Source organism: Taudactylus pleione, unplaced genomic scaffold, assembly GCF_031769625.1.
Source record: "Taudactylus pleione unplaced genomic scaffold, aTauple2 ptg000632l, whole genome shotgun sequence".
NCBI classification, from domain to species: Eukaryota; Metazoa; Chordata; class Amphibia; order Anura; family Myobatrachidae; genus Taudactylus; species Taudactylus pleione.
In genome coordinates, this window is record NW_028285034.1 from 936,428 (window position 1) to 949,477 (window position 13,050).

Genomic DNA, 13,050 nt, shown 5'->3' on the forward strand with positions numbered 1-13,050 from the left:
CAGATATGTGACTGATAATGTATAGTGTATGCCCAGCATTAGTAACCAGCCAGATAGGACAGATATATGACAGATAATGTATAGTGTAGGTCCAGTATTAGTAACCAGACAGATATGTGACAGATAATGTATAGTGTACGCCCAGCATTAGTAACCAGCCAGATAGGACAGATATGTGACAGATAATGTATAGTGTACGCCCGGCATTAGTAACCAGCCAGATAGGACAGATATGTGACAGATAATGTATAGTGTACGCCCGGCATTAGTAACCAGCCAGATAGGACAGATATGTGACAGATAATGGATAGTGTACGCCCAGCATTAGTAACCGGCCAGATAGGACAGATACGTGACAGATATTGTATAGTGTACGCCCAGCATTAGTAACCAGCCAGATATGTGACAGATATGTGACAGGTAATGTATAGTGTACGCCCAGCATTAGTAACCAGCCAGATAGGACAGATATGTGACAGATAATGTATAGTGTATGCCCAGCATTAGTAACCAGCCAGATAGGACAGATATGTGACAGATAATGTATAGTGTACGCCCGAACCAGACAGATAGGACAGATATGTGACAGATAATGTATAGTGTACGCCCGGCATTAGTAACCAGCCAGATAGGACAGATATGTGACCGATAATGTATAGTGTACGCCCGGCATTAGTAACCAGCCAGATAGGACAGATATGTGACAGATAATGTATAGTGTACGCCCGAACCAGCCAGATAGGACAGATATGTGACAGATAATGTATAGTGTACGCCCGGCATTAGTAACCAGCCAGATAGGACAGATATGTGACCGATAATGTATAGTGTACGCCCGGCATTAGTAACCAGCCAGATAGGACAGATATGTGACCGATAAAGTATAGTGTACGCCCAGCATTAGTAACCAGCCAGATAGGACATATATGTGACCGATAATGTATAGTGTACGCCCAGCATTAGTAACCAGCCAGATAGGACAGATATGTGACAGATAATGTATAGTGTACGCCCGGCATTAGTAACCAGCCAGATAAGACAGATATGTGACAGGTAATGTATAGTGTACGCCCAGCATTAGTAACCAGCCAGATAGGACAGATATGTGACCGATAATGTATAGTGTACGCCCAGCATTAGTAACCAGCCAGATAGGACAGATATGTGACAGATAATGTATAGTGTACGCCCAGCATTAGTAACCAGCCAGATAGGACAGATATGTGACCGATAATGTATAGTGTACGCCCAGCATTAGTAACCAGCCAGATAGGACAGAGATGTGACAGATAATGTATAGTGTACGCCCGGCATTAGTAACCAGCCAGATAGGACAGAGATGTGACAGATAATGTATAGTGTACGCCCGGCATTAGTAACCAGCCAGATAGGACAGATATGTGACAGATAATGTATAGTGTACGCCCAGCATTAGTAACCAGCCAGATAGGACAGATATGTGACAGATAATGTATAGTGTATGCCCGGCATTAGTATCCAGCCAGATAGGACAGATATGTGACAGATAATGTATAGTGTACGCCCAGCATTAGTAACCAGCCAGATAGGACAGATATGTGACAGATAATGTATAGTGTACGCCCAGCATTAGTAACCAGCCAGATAGGACAGATATGTGACAGATAATGTATAGTGTACGCCAAGCATTAGTAACCAGCCAGATAGGACAGATATGTGACAGTTAATGTATAGTGTACGCCCGGCATTAGTATCCAGCCAGATAGGACAGATATGTGACTGATAAATGTATAGTGTACGCCCAGCATTAGTAACCAGCCAGATAGAACAGATATGTGACAGATAATGTATAGTGTACGCCCAGCATTAGTAACCAGCCAGATATGTGACAGATATGTGACAGGTAATGTATAGTGTACGCCCAGCATTAGTAACCAGCCAGATAGGACAGATATGTGACAGATAATGTATAGTGTACGCCCAGCATTAGTAACCAGCCAGATATGTGACAGATATGTGACAGGTAATGTATAGTGTACGCCCAGCATTAGTAACCAGCCAGATAGGACAGATATGTGACAGATAATGTATAGTGTATGCCCAGCATTAGTAACCAGCCAGATAGGACAGATATGTGACAGATAATGTATAGTGTATGCCCAGCATTAGTAACCAGCCAGATAGGACAGATATGTGACAGATAATGTATAGTGTACGCCCGAACCAGCCAGATAGGACAGATATGTGACAGATAATGTATAGTGTACGCCCGGCATTAGTAACCAGCCAGATAGGACAGATATGTGACCGATAATGTATAGTGTACGCCCGGCATTAGTAACCAGCAAGATAGGACAGATATGTGACCGATAATGTATAGTGTACGCCCGGCATTAGTAACCAGCCAGATAGGACAGATATGTGACCGATAATGTATAGTGTACGCCCAGCATTAGTAACCAGCCAGATAGGACAGATATGTGACCGATAATGTATAGTGTACGCCCAGCATTAGTAACCAGCCAGATAGGACAGATATGTGACCGATAATGTATAGTGTACGCCCAGCATTAGTAACCAGCCAGATAGGACAGATATGTGACCGATAATGTATAGTGTACGCCCAGCATTAGTAACCAGCCAGATAGGACAGATATGTGACAGATAATGTATAGTGTACGCCCAGCATTAGTAACCAGCCAGATAGGACAGATATGTGACAGATAATGTATAGTGTACGCCCAGCATTAGTAACCAGCCAGATAGGACAGATATCTGACAGATAATGTATAGTGTACGCCCGGCATTAGTAACCAGCCAGATAGGACAGATATGTGACTGATAAATGTATAGTGTACGCCCAGCATTAGTAACCAGCCAGATAGAACAGATATGTGACAGATAAATGTATAGTGTACGCCCAGCATTAGTAACCAGCCAGATAGCACAGATATGTGACAGATAAATGTATAGTGTACGCCCAGCATTAGTAACCAGCCAGATAGGACAGATATGTGACAGATAATGTATAGTGTACGCCCAGCATTAGTAACCGGCCAGATAGGACAGATATGTGACAGATAATTGTATAGTGTATACCCAGCATTAGTAACCAGCCAGATAGGACAGATATGTGACAGATAATGTATAGTGTACGCCCAGCATTAGTAACCGGCCAGATAGGACAGATATGTGACAGATAATGTATAGTGTACGCCCAGCATTAGTAACCGGCCAGATAGGACAGATATGTGACAGATAATGTATAGTGTACGCCCAGCATTAGTAACCAGCCAGATATGTGACAGATATGTGACAGGTAATGTATAGTGTACGCCCAGCATTAGTAACCAGCCAGATAGGACAGATATGTGACAGATAATGTATAGTGTATGCCCAGCATTAGTAACCAGCCAGATAGGACAGATATGTGACAAATAATGTATAGTGTACGCCCGAACCAGCCAGATAGGACAGATATGTGACAGATAATGTATAGTGTACGCCCGGCATTAGTAACCAGCCAGATAGGACAGATATGTGACAGATAATGTATAGTGTACGCCCGGCATTAGTAACCAGCCACATAGGACAGATAATGTATAGTGTACACCCTGCATTAGTAACCAGCCAGATAGGACAGATATGTGACAGATAATTGTATAGTGTACGCCCAGCATTAGTATCCAGCCAGATAGGACAGATATGTGACTGATAAATGTATAGTGTACGCCCAGCATTAGTAACCAGCCAGATAGAACAGATATGTGACAGATAATGTATAGTGTACGCCCAGCATTAGTAACCAGCCAGATATGTGACAGATATGTGACAGGTAATGTATAGTGTACGCCCAGCATTAGTAACCAGCCAGATAGGACAGATATGTGACAGATAATGTATAGTGTACGCCCGAACCAGCCAGATAGGACAGATATGTGACAGATAATGTATAGTGTACGCCCAGCATTAGTAACCAGCCAGATAGGACAGATATGTGACAGATAATGTATAGTGTATGCCCAGCATTAGTAACCAGCCAGATAGGACAGATATGTGACAGATAATGTATAGTGTACGCCCGAACCAGCCAGATAGGACAGATATGTGACAGATAATGTATAGTGTACGCCCGGCATTAGTAACCAGCCAGATAGGACAGATATGTGACCGATAATGAGCGGTTCGGATTCTGTGGAATCCGAACCGCTCCGAACATTGGGGATCCGAGTCCACCCGAACCCTGTTCGGGTGTTCACCGCCTGACTCGGATCCCCGTTCGGGGCCGAACGGCGGCCGCCTGATGTCGGATTCTCACTAGAGAATCCGACATCAGGTCTCCTCGCGTGTAGGGCAGAGCGCAGTGATAGCGCTCTGCCCTACACAGACACAGACACACAGCCGCCAGCGGCAGCTGTGTGTTTGTTACAGCAGCCAATGAGAGTCACACAGACTCTCAATGGCTGCTGCACGGAGGGAGCCGGCTGGAGCTCACACATGAGCTCCGTCTTCCGGCTCCCTCCTCAGCGTGTGACAGAGCGGACGGCGCGGGAGCGGGGATACAGGTAAGTTTTATTTTTTTATTTTTTTACTTGTCAAAGGTCCGGGGGCGCTACTGGGGGGGGGTCTGCACTACTGGGGGGGTCTGCTACTGGGGGGGGGCTATACTACTGGGGGGGCCATACTACAGAGGGGCCTGCTACTGGGGGGGCTATACTACTGGGGGGGGGTCTGCACTACTGGGGGGGTGTCTGCTACTGGGGGAGGCAATACTACTGGGGGGGCCATACTACAGAGGGGCCTGCTACTGGGGGGGGCTATACTACTGGGGGGGGGTCTGCTACTGGGAGGGCCATACTACTGGGGGGGATCTGCACTATTGGGGGGCCATACTACAGAGGGGCCTGCTACTGGGGGGGGCTATACTACTGGGGGGGTCTGCACTACTGGGGGGGGTCTGCTACTGGGCAGGGCTATACTACTGGGGGGCCATACTACAGAGGGGCCTGCTACTGGGGGTGGCTATACTACTGGGGGGGGTCTGCTACTGGGGGGGCCATACTACTGAGGGGCCTGCTACTGGGGGGGGCCATACTACTGGGGGGGCCTACTACAGGGGGGGCCATACTACAGGGGGGCCCATACTACAGGGGGGGCTACTACTGGAGCAGCCTACTACTGGGGGGGCCTGCTACTGGGGCAGCCTACTACTGGGGGAGCCATACTACTGGGGGGGCATACTACTGGGTGGCATGCTAATGGGGGGCATACTACTGGGGGGGCCTGCTAATGGGGGACATACTACTGGGGGGGCCTGCTAATGGGGGGCATACTACTGGGGAGCATTCAACTGGGGGCACTGCATAGTGGACCGTACTACTAAGGGGACTGCATAGGGGGCACCACTGCTGGGGGACATTGTGTAAGGGACACCGCTACTGTGGGCATTGTGTAAAAGGGTCACTACTGTGGGCATTGTGTAAAAGGGGCACTACTGTGTGTCGTAACATAAATAAGAGACACTACTTTATGGTGTAATGTGAATCAGGCCCTATGTGCGGTGTAATGCTAATAAGATTGTGCACTGTGACTCCTAGGGCCGTAGCCCACTTTGTAAGCAAGTACTGTGACTCTGCTGGCCGTACCCCACTGGGTGGGTGCACTACTTTTCATTTCTGCCACTGCTGTGTGGCAATGTGTCATAGATGTGCTTTATACTGTGGTGTCTGTGTCGTTGTGCCGCTGCTTTGTCGCTTAGTAACCAGTCAGCTCACTGCAACCTTTGGCCAATAATGTTGAAAACAATATTATAAGCTGTGATATGGTCTAAATTGACTGGAAATTAATGTTATTGAGGTTAATAATACTCTAGGAAGAAAAAAAAGACCAATTTATGTGATTTTAGCTTTTTTTGTCAATTTTTGTAAAAAAATCCAAATCCAAATCCAAATCCAAAGCCAGTCACCGCAGTTTGGCAAATCCAAATCCAAATCCAAAGCCGGACGACGAATTAGAACCAAATCCAAATCCAAATCCGGCAAAAATGGTCCGGCGCACATCCCTAATGTATAGTGTACGCCCGGCATTAGTAACCAGCCAGATAGGACAGATATGTGACCGATAATGTATAGTGTACGCCCGGCATTAGTAACCAGCCAGATAGGACAGATATGTGACCGATAATGTATAGTGTACGCCCAGCATTAGTAACCAGCCAGATAGGACAGATATGTGACCGATAATGTATAGTGTACGCCCAGCATTAGTAACCAGCCAGATAGGACAGATATGTGACCAATAATGTATAGTGTACGCCCAGCATTAGTAACCAGCCAGATAGGACAGATATGTGACCGATAATGTATAGTGTACGCCCAGCATTAGTAACCAGCCAGATAGGACAGATATGTGACAGATAATGTATAGTGTATGCCCAGCATTAGTAACCAGCCAGATAGGACAGATATGTGACAGATAATGTATAGTGTACGCCCAGCATTAGTAACCAGCCAGATAGGACAGATATGTGACAGATAATGTATAGTGTACGCCCAGCATTAGTAACCAGCCAGATAGGACAGATGTGTAACAGATAATGTATAGTGTACGCCCAGCATTAGTAACCAGCCAGATAGGACAGATATGTGACAGATAATGTATAGTGTACGCCCGGCATTAGTAACCAGCCAGATAGGACAGATATGTGACTGATAAATGTATAGTGTACGCCCAGCATTAGTAACCAGCCAGATAGGACAGATATGTGACAGATAAATGTATAGTGTACGCCCAGCATTAGTAACCAGCCAGATAGCACAGATATGTGACAGATAAATGTATAGTGTACGCCCGGCATTAGTAACCAGCCAGATAGGACAGATAATGTATAGTGTATTCCCAGCATTAGTAACCAGCCAGATAGGACAGATATGTGACAGATAATGTATAGTGTACGCCCAGCATTAGTGACTAGCCAGATAGGACAGATATGTGACAGATAATGTATAGTGTACGCCCAGCATTAGTAACCGGCCAGATAGGACAGATATGTGACAGATAATGTATAGTGTACGCCCAGCATTAGTAACCAGCCAGATAGGACAGATATGTGACAGATAATGTATAGTGTACGCCCGGCATTAGTAACCAGCCAGATAGGACAGATATGTGACAGATAATGTATAGTGTACGCCCAGCATTAGTAACCAGCCAGATAGGACAGATATGTGACAGATAATGTATAGTGTACGCCCAGCATTAGTAACCAGCCAGATAGGACAGATATGTGACAGATAATGTATAGTGTACGCCCGGCATTAGTAACCAGCCAGATAGGACAGATATGTGACTGATAAATGTATAGTGTACGCCCAGCATTAGTAACCAGCCAGATAGGACAGATATGTGACAGATAAATGTATAGTGTACGCCCAGCATTAGTAACCAGCCAGATAGCACAGATATGTGACAGATAAATGTATAGTGTACGCCCAGCATTAGTAACCGGCCAGATAGGACAGATATGTGACAGATAATGTATAGTGTACGCCCAGCATTAGTAACCGGCCAGATAGGACAGATATGTGACAGATAATGTATAGTGTACGCCCAGCATTAGTAACCGGCCAGATAGGACAGATATGTGACAGATAATGTATAGTGTATGCCCAGCATTAGTAACCAGCCACATAGGACAGATAATGTATAGTGTACACCCTGCATTAGTAACCAGCCAGATAGGACAGATATGTGACAGATAATGTATAGTGTACGCCCAGCATTAGTAACCAGCCAGATAGGACAGATATGTGACAGATAATGTATAGTGTACGCCCAGCATTAGTAACCGCCCAGATAGGACAGATATGTGACAGATAATGTATAGTGTACACCCAGCATTAGTAACCAGCCAGATAGGACAGATATGTGACAGATAATGTATAGTGTACGCCCAGCATTAGTAACCGCCCAGATAGGACAGATATGTGACAGATAATGTATAGTGTACGCCCAGCATTAGTAACCAGCCAGATAGGACAGATATGTGACAGATAATGTATAGTGTACGCCTAGCATTAGTGACCAGCCAGATAGGACAGATATGTGACAGATAATGTATAGTGTACGCCTAGCATTAGTAACCAGCCAGATAGGACAGATATGTGACAGATAATGTATAGTGTACGCCCAGCATTAGTAACCAGCCAGATAGGACAGATATGTGACAGATAATGTATAGTGTACGCCCAGCATTAGTGACCAGCCAGATAGGACAGATATGTGACAGATAATGTATAGTGTATGCCCAGCATTAGTAACCAGCCAGATAGGACAGATATGTGACAGATAATGTATAGTGTACACCCAGCATTAGTAACCAGCCAGATAGGACAGATATGTGACAGATAATGTATAGTGTATACCCAGCATTAGTAACCAGCCAGATAGGACAGATATGTGACAGATAATGTATAGTGTACGCCCAGCATTAGTAACCAGCCAGATAGAACAGATATGTGACAGATAATGTATAGTGTACGCCCAGCATTAGTAACCAGCCAGATAGGACAGATATGTGACAGATAATGTATAGTGTACGCCCAGCATTAGTAACCAGCCAGATAGGACAGATATGTGACAGATAATGTATAGTGTACGCCCAGCATTAGTAACCAGCCAGATAGGACAGATATGTGACAGATAATGTATAGTGTACGCCCAGCATTAGTAACCAGCCAGATAGGACAGATATGTGACAGATAATGTATATACCCGGCATTAGTAACCAGCCAGATAGGACAGATATGTGACAGATAATGTATAGTGTATGCCCGGCATTAGTAACCAACCAGATAGGACAGATATGTGACAGATAATGTATAGTGTACGCCCGGCATTAGTAATCAACCAGAAAGGACAGATATGTGACAGATAATGTATAGTGTATGCCCGGCATTAGTAACCAGCCGGATAGGACAGATGTGTGACAGATAATGTATAGTGTACGCCCGGCATTAGTAACCAGCCGGATAGGACAGATATGTGACAGATAATGTATAGTGTACGCCCGGCATTAGTAACCAGCCTGATAGGACAGATATGTGACAGATAATGTATAGTGTACGCCCAGCATTAGTAACCAGCCAGATAGGACAGATATGTGACAGATAATGTATAGTGTACGCCCGGCATTAGTAACCAGCCAGATAGAACAGATATGTGACAGATAATGTATAGTGTACGCCCGGCATTAGTAACCAGCCAGATAGGACAGATATGTGACAGATAATGTATAGTGTACGCCCGGCATTAGTAACCAGCCAGATAGGACAGATATGTGACAGATAATGTATAGTGTACGCCCGGCATTAGTAACCAGCCAGATAGGACAGATATGTGACAGATAATGTATAGTGTACGCCCGGCATTAGTAACCACCCAGATAGGACAGATATGTGACAGATAATGTATAGTGTACGCCCGGCATTAGTAACCAGCCAGATAGGACAGATATGTGACAGATAATGTATAGTGTACGCCCGGCATTAGTAACCAGCCAGATAGGACAGATATGTGACAGATAATGTATAGTGTACGCCCAGCATTAGTAACCAGCCAGATAGGACAGATATGTGACAGATAATGTATAGTGTACGCCCAGCATTAGTAACCAGCCAGATAGGACAGATATGTGACAGATAATGTATAGTGTACGCCTAGCATTAGTAACCAGCCAGATAGGACAGACATGTGACAGATAATGTATAGTGTACACCCGGCATTAGTAACCAGCCAGATAGGACAGATATGTGACAGATAATGTATAGTGTATGCCCGGCATTAGTAACCAACCAGATAGGACAGATATGTGACAGATAATGTATAGTGTACGCCCGGCATTAGTAACCAACCAGATAGGACAGATATGTGACAGATAATGTATAGTGTACGCCCGGCATTAGTAACCAGCCAGATAGGACAGATGTGTAACAGATAATGTATAGTGTACGCCCAGCATTAGTAACCAGCCGGATAGGACAGATATGTGACAGATAATGTATAGTGTACGCCCGGCATTAGTAACCAGCCAGATAGGACAGATATGTGACAGATATTGTATAGTGTACGCCCGGCATTAGTAACCAGCCAGATAGGACAGATATGTGACAGATAATGTATAGTGTACGCCCAGCATTAGTAACCAGCCAGATAGGACAGATATGTGACAGATAATGTATAGTGTACGCCCGGCATTAGTAACCAGCCAGATAGGACAGATATGTGACAGATAATGTATAGTGTACGCCCGGCATTAGTAACCAGCCAGATAGGACAGATATGTGACAGATAATGTATAGTGTAGGCCCAGCATTAGTAACCAGCCAGATAGGACAGATATGTGACAGATAATGTATAGTGTACGCCCAGCATTTGTAACCAGCCAGATAGGACTGATATGTGACAGATAATGTATAGTGTACGCCCAGCATTAGTAACCAGCCAGATAGGACAGATCTGTGACAGATAATGTATAGTGTACGCCCAGCATTAGTAACCGGCCAGATAGGACAGATATGTGACCGATAATGTATAGTGTACGCCCAGCATTAGTAACCTGCCAGATAGGACAGATATGTGACAGATAATGTATAGTGTACGTCCAGCATTAGTCACCAGCCAGATATGTGACAGATAATGTATAGTGTATGCCCAGCATTAGTAACCAGCCAGATAGGACAGATATGTGACAGATAATGTATAGTGTACGCCCGGCATTAGTAACCAGCCAGATAGGACAGATATGTGACAGATAATGTATAGTGTACGCCCGGCATTAGTAACCAGCCAGATAGGACAGATATGTGACAGATAATGTATAGTGTACGCCCGGCATTAGTAACCAGCCAGATAGGACAGATATGTGACAGATAATGTATAGTGTACGCCCGGCATTAGTAACCAGCCAGATAGGACAGATATGTGACAGATAATGTATAGTGTAGGCCCAGCATTAGTAACCAGCCAGATAGGACAGATATGTGACAGATAATGTATAGTGTACGCCCAGCATTTGTAACCAGCCAGATAGGACTGATATGTGACAGATAATGTATAGTGTACGCCCAGCATTAGTAACCAGCCAGATAGGACAGATATGTGACAGATAATGTATAGTGTACGCCCAGCATTAGTAACCGGCCAGATAGGACAGATATGTGACCGATAATGTATAGTGTACGCCCAGCATTAGTAACCTGCCAGATAGGACAGATATGTGACAGATAATGTATAGTGTACGTCCAGCATTAGTCACCAGCCAGATATGTGACAGATAATGTATAGTGTATGCCCAGCATTAGTAACCAGCCAGATAGGACAGATATGTGACAGATAATGTATGGTGTATGCCCAGCATTAGTAACCAGCCAGATAGGACAGATATGTGACAGATAATGTATAGTGTATGCCCAGCATTAGTAACCAGCCAGATAGGACAGATATGTGACAGATAATGTATAGTGTACGCCCAGCATTAGTAACCAGCCAGATAGGACAGATATGTGACAGATAATGTATAGTGTACGCCTAGCATTAGTAACCAGCCAGATATGACAGATATGTGACAGATAATGTATACCCGGCATTAGTAACCAGCCAGATAGGACAGATATGTGACAGATAATGTATAGTGTATGCCCGGCATTAGTAACCAACCAGATAGGACAGATATGTGACAGATAATGTATAGTGTACGCCCGGCATTAGTAACCAACCAGATAGGACAGATATGTGACAGATAATGTATAGTGTACGCCCGGCATTAGTAACCAGCCAGATAGGACAGATGTGTAACAGATAATGTATAGTGTACGCCCAGCATTAGTAACCAGCCGGATAGGACAGATATGTGACAGATAATGTATAGTGTACCCCCGGCATTAGTAACCAGCCAGATAGGACAGATATGTGACAGATATTGTATAGTGTACGCCCAGCATTAGTAACCAGCCAGATAGGACAGATATGTGACAGATAATGTATAGTGTACGCCCGGCATTAGTAACCAGCCAGATAGGACAGATATGTGACAGATAATGTATAGTGTACGCCCAGCATTAGTAACCAGCCAGATAGGACAGATATGTGACAGATAATGTATAGTGTACGCCCGGCATTAGTAACCAGCCAGATAGGACAGATATGTGACAGATAATGTATAGTGTACGCCCGGCATTAGTAACCAGCCAGATAGGACAGATATGTGACAGATAATGTATAGTGTAGACCCAGCATTAGTAACCAGCCAGATAGGACAGATATGTGACAGATAATGTATAGTGTACGCCCAGCATTTGTAACCAGCCAGATAGGACTGATATGTGACAGATAATGTATAGTGTACGCCCAGCATTAGTAACCAGCCAGATAGGACAGATATGTGACAGATAATGTATAGTGTACGCCCAGCATTAGTAACCAGCCAGATAGTACAGATATGTGACAGATAATGTATAGTGTACGCCCAGCATTAGTAACCGGCCAGATAGGACAGATATGTGACCGATAATGTATAGTGTACGCCCAGCATTAGTAACCTGCCAGATAGGACAGATATGTGACAGATAATGTATAGTGTACGTCCAGCATTAGTCACCAGCCAGATATGTGACAGATAATGTATAGTGTATGCCCAGCATTAGTAACCAGCCAGATAGGACAGATATGTGACAGATAATGTATGGTGTATGCCCAGCATTAGTAACCAGCCAGATAGGACAGATATGTGACAGATAATGTATAGTGTATGCCCAGCATTAGTAACCAGCCAGATAGGACAGATATGTGACAGATAATGTATAGTGTACGCCCAGCATTAGTAACCAGCCAGATAGGACAGATATGTGACAGATAATGTATAGTGTACGCCTAGCATTAGTAACCAGCCAGATAGGGTGGGAGTTAGGGCTTGCTGGGCTGTGTAGTGTAGTGTAGTGTAGTGCAGAGTAGTGTTGTGCTGTGCTGCGCTGTGCTGCTGTTGTCCAATTCTTCAAAGTCCATAGGGGCTGGCTG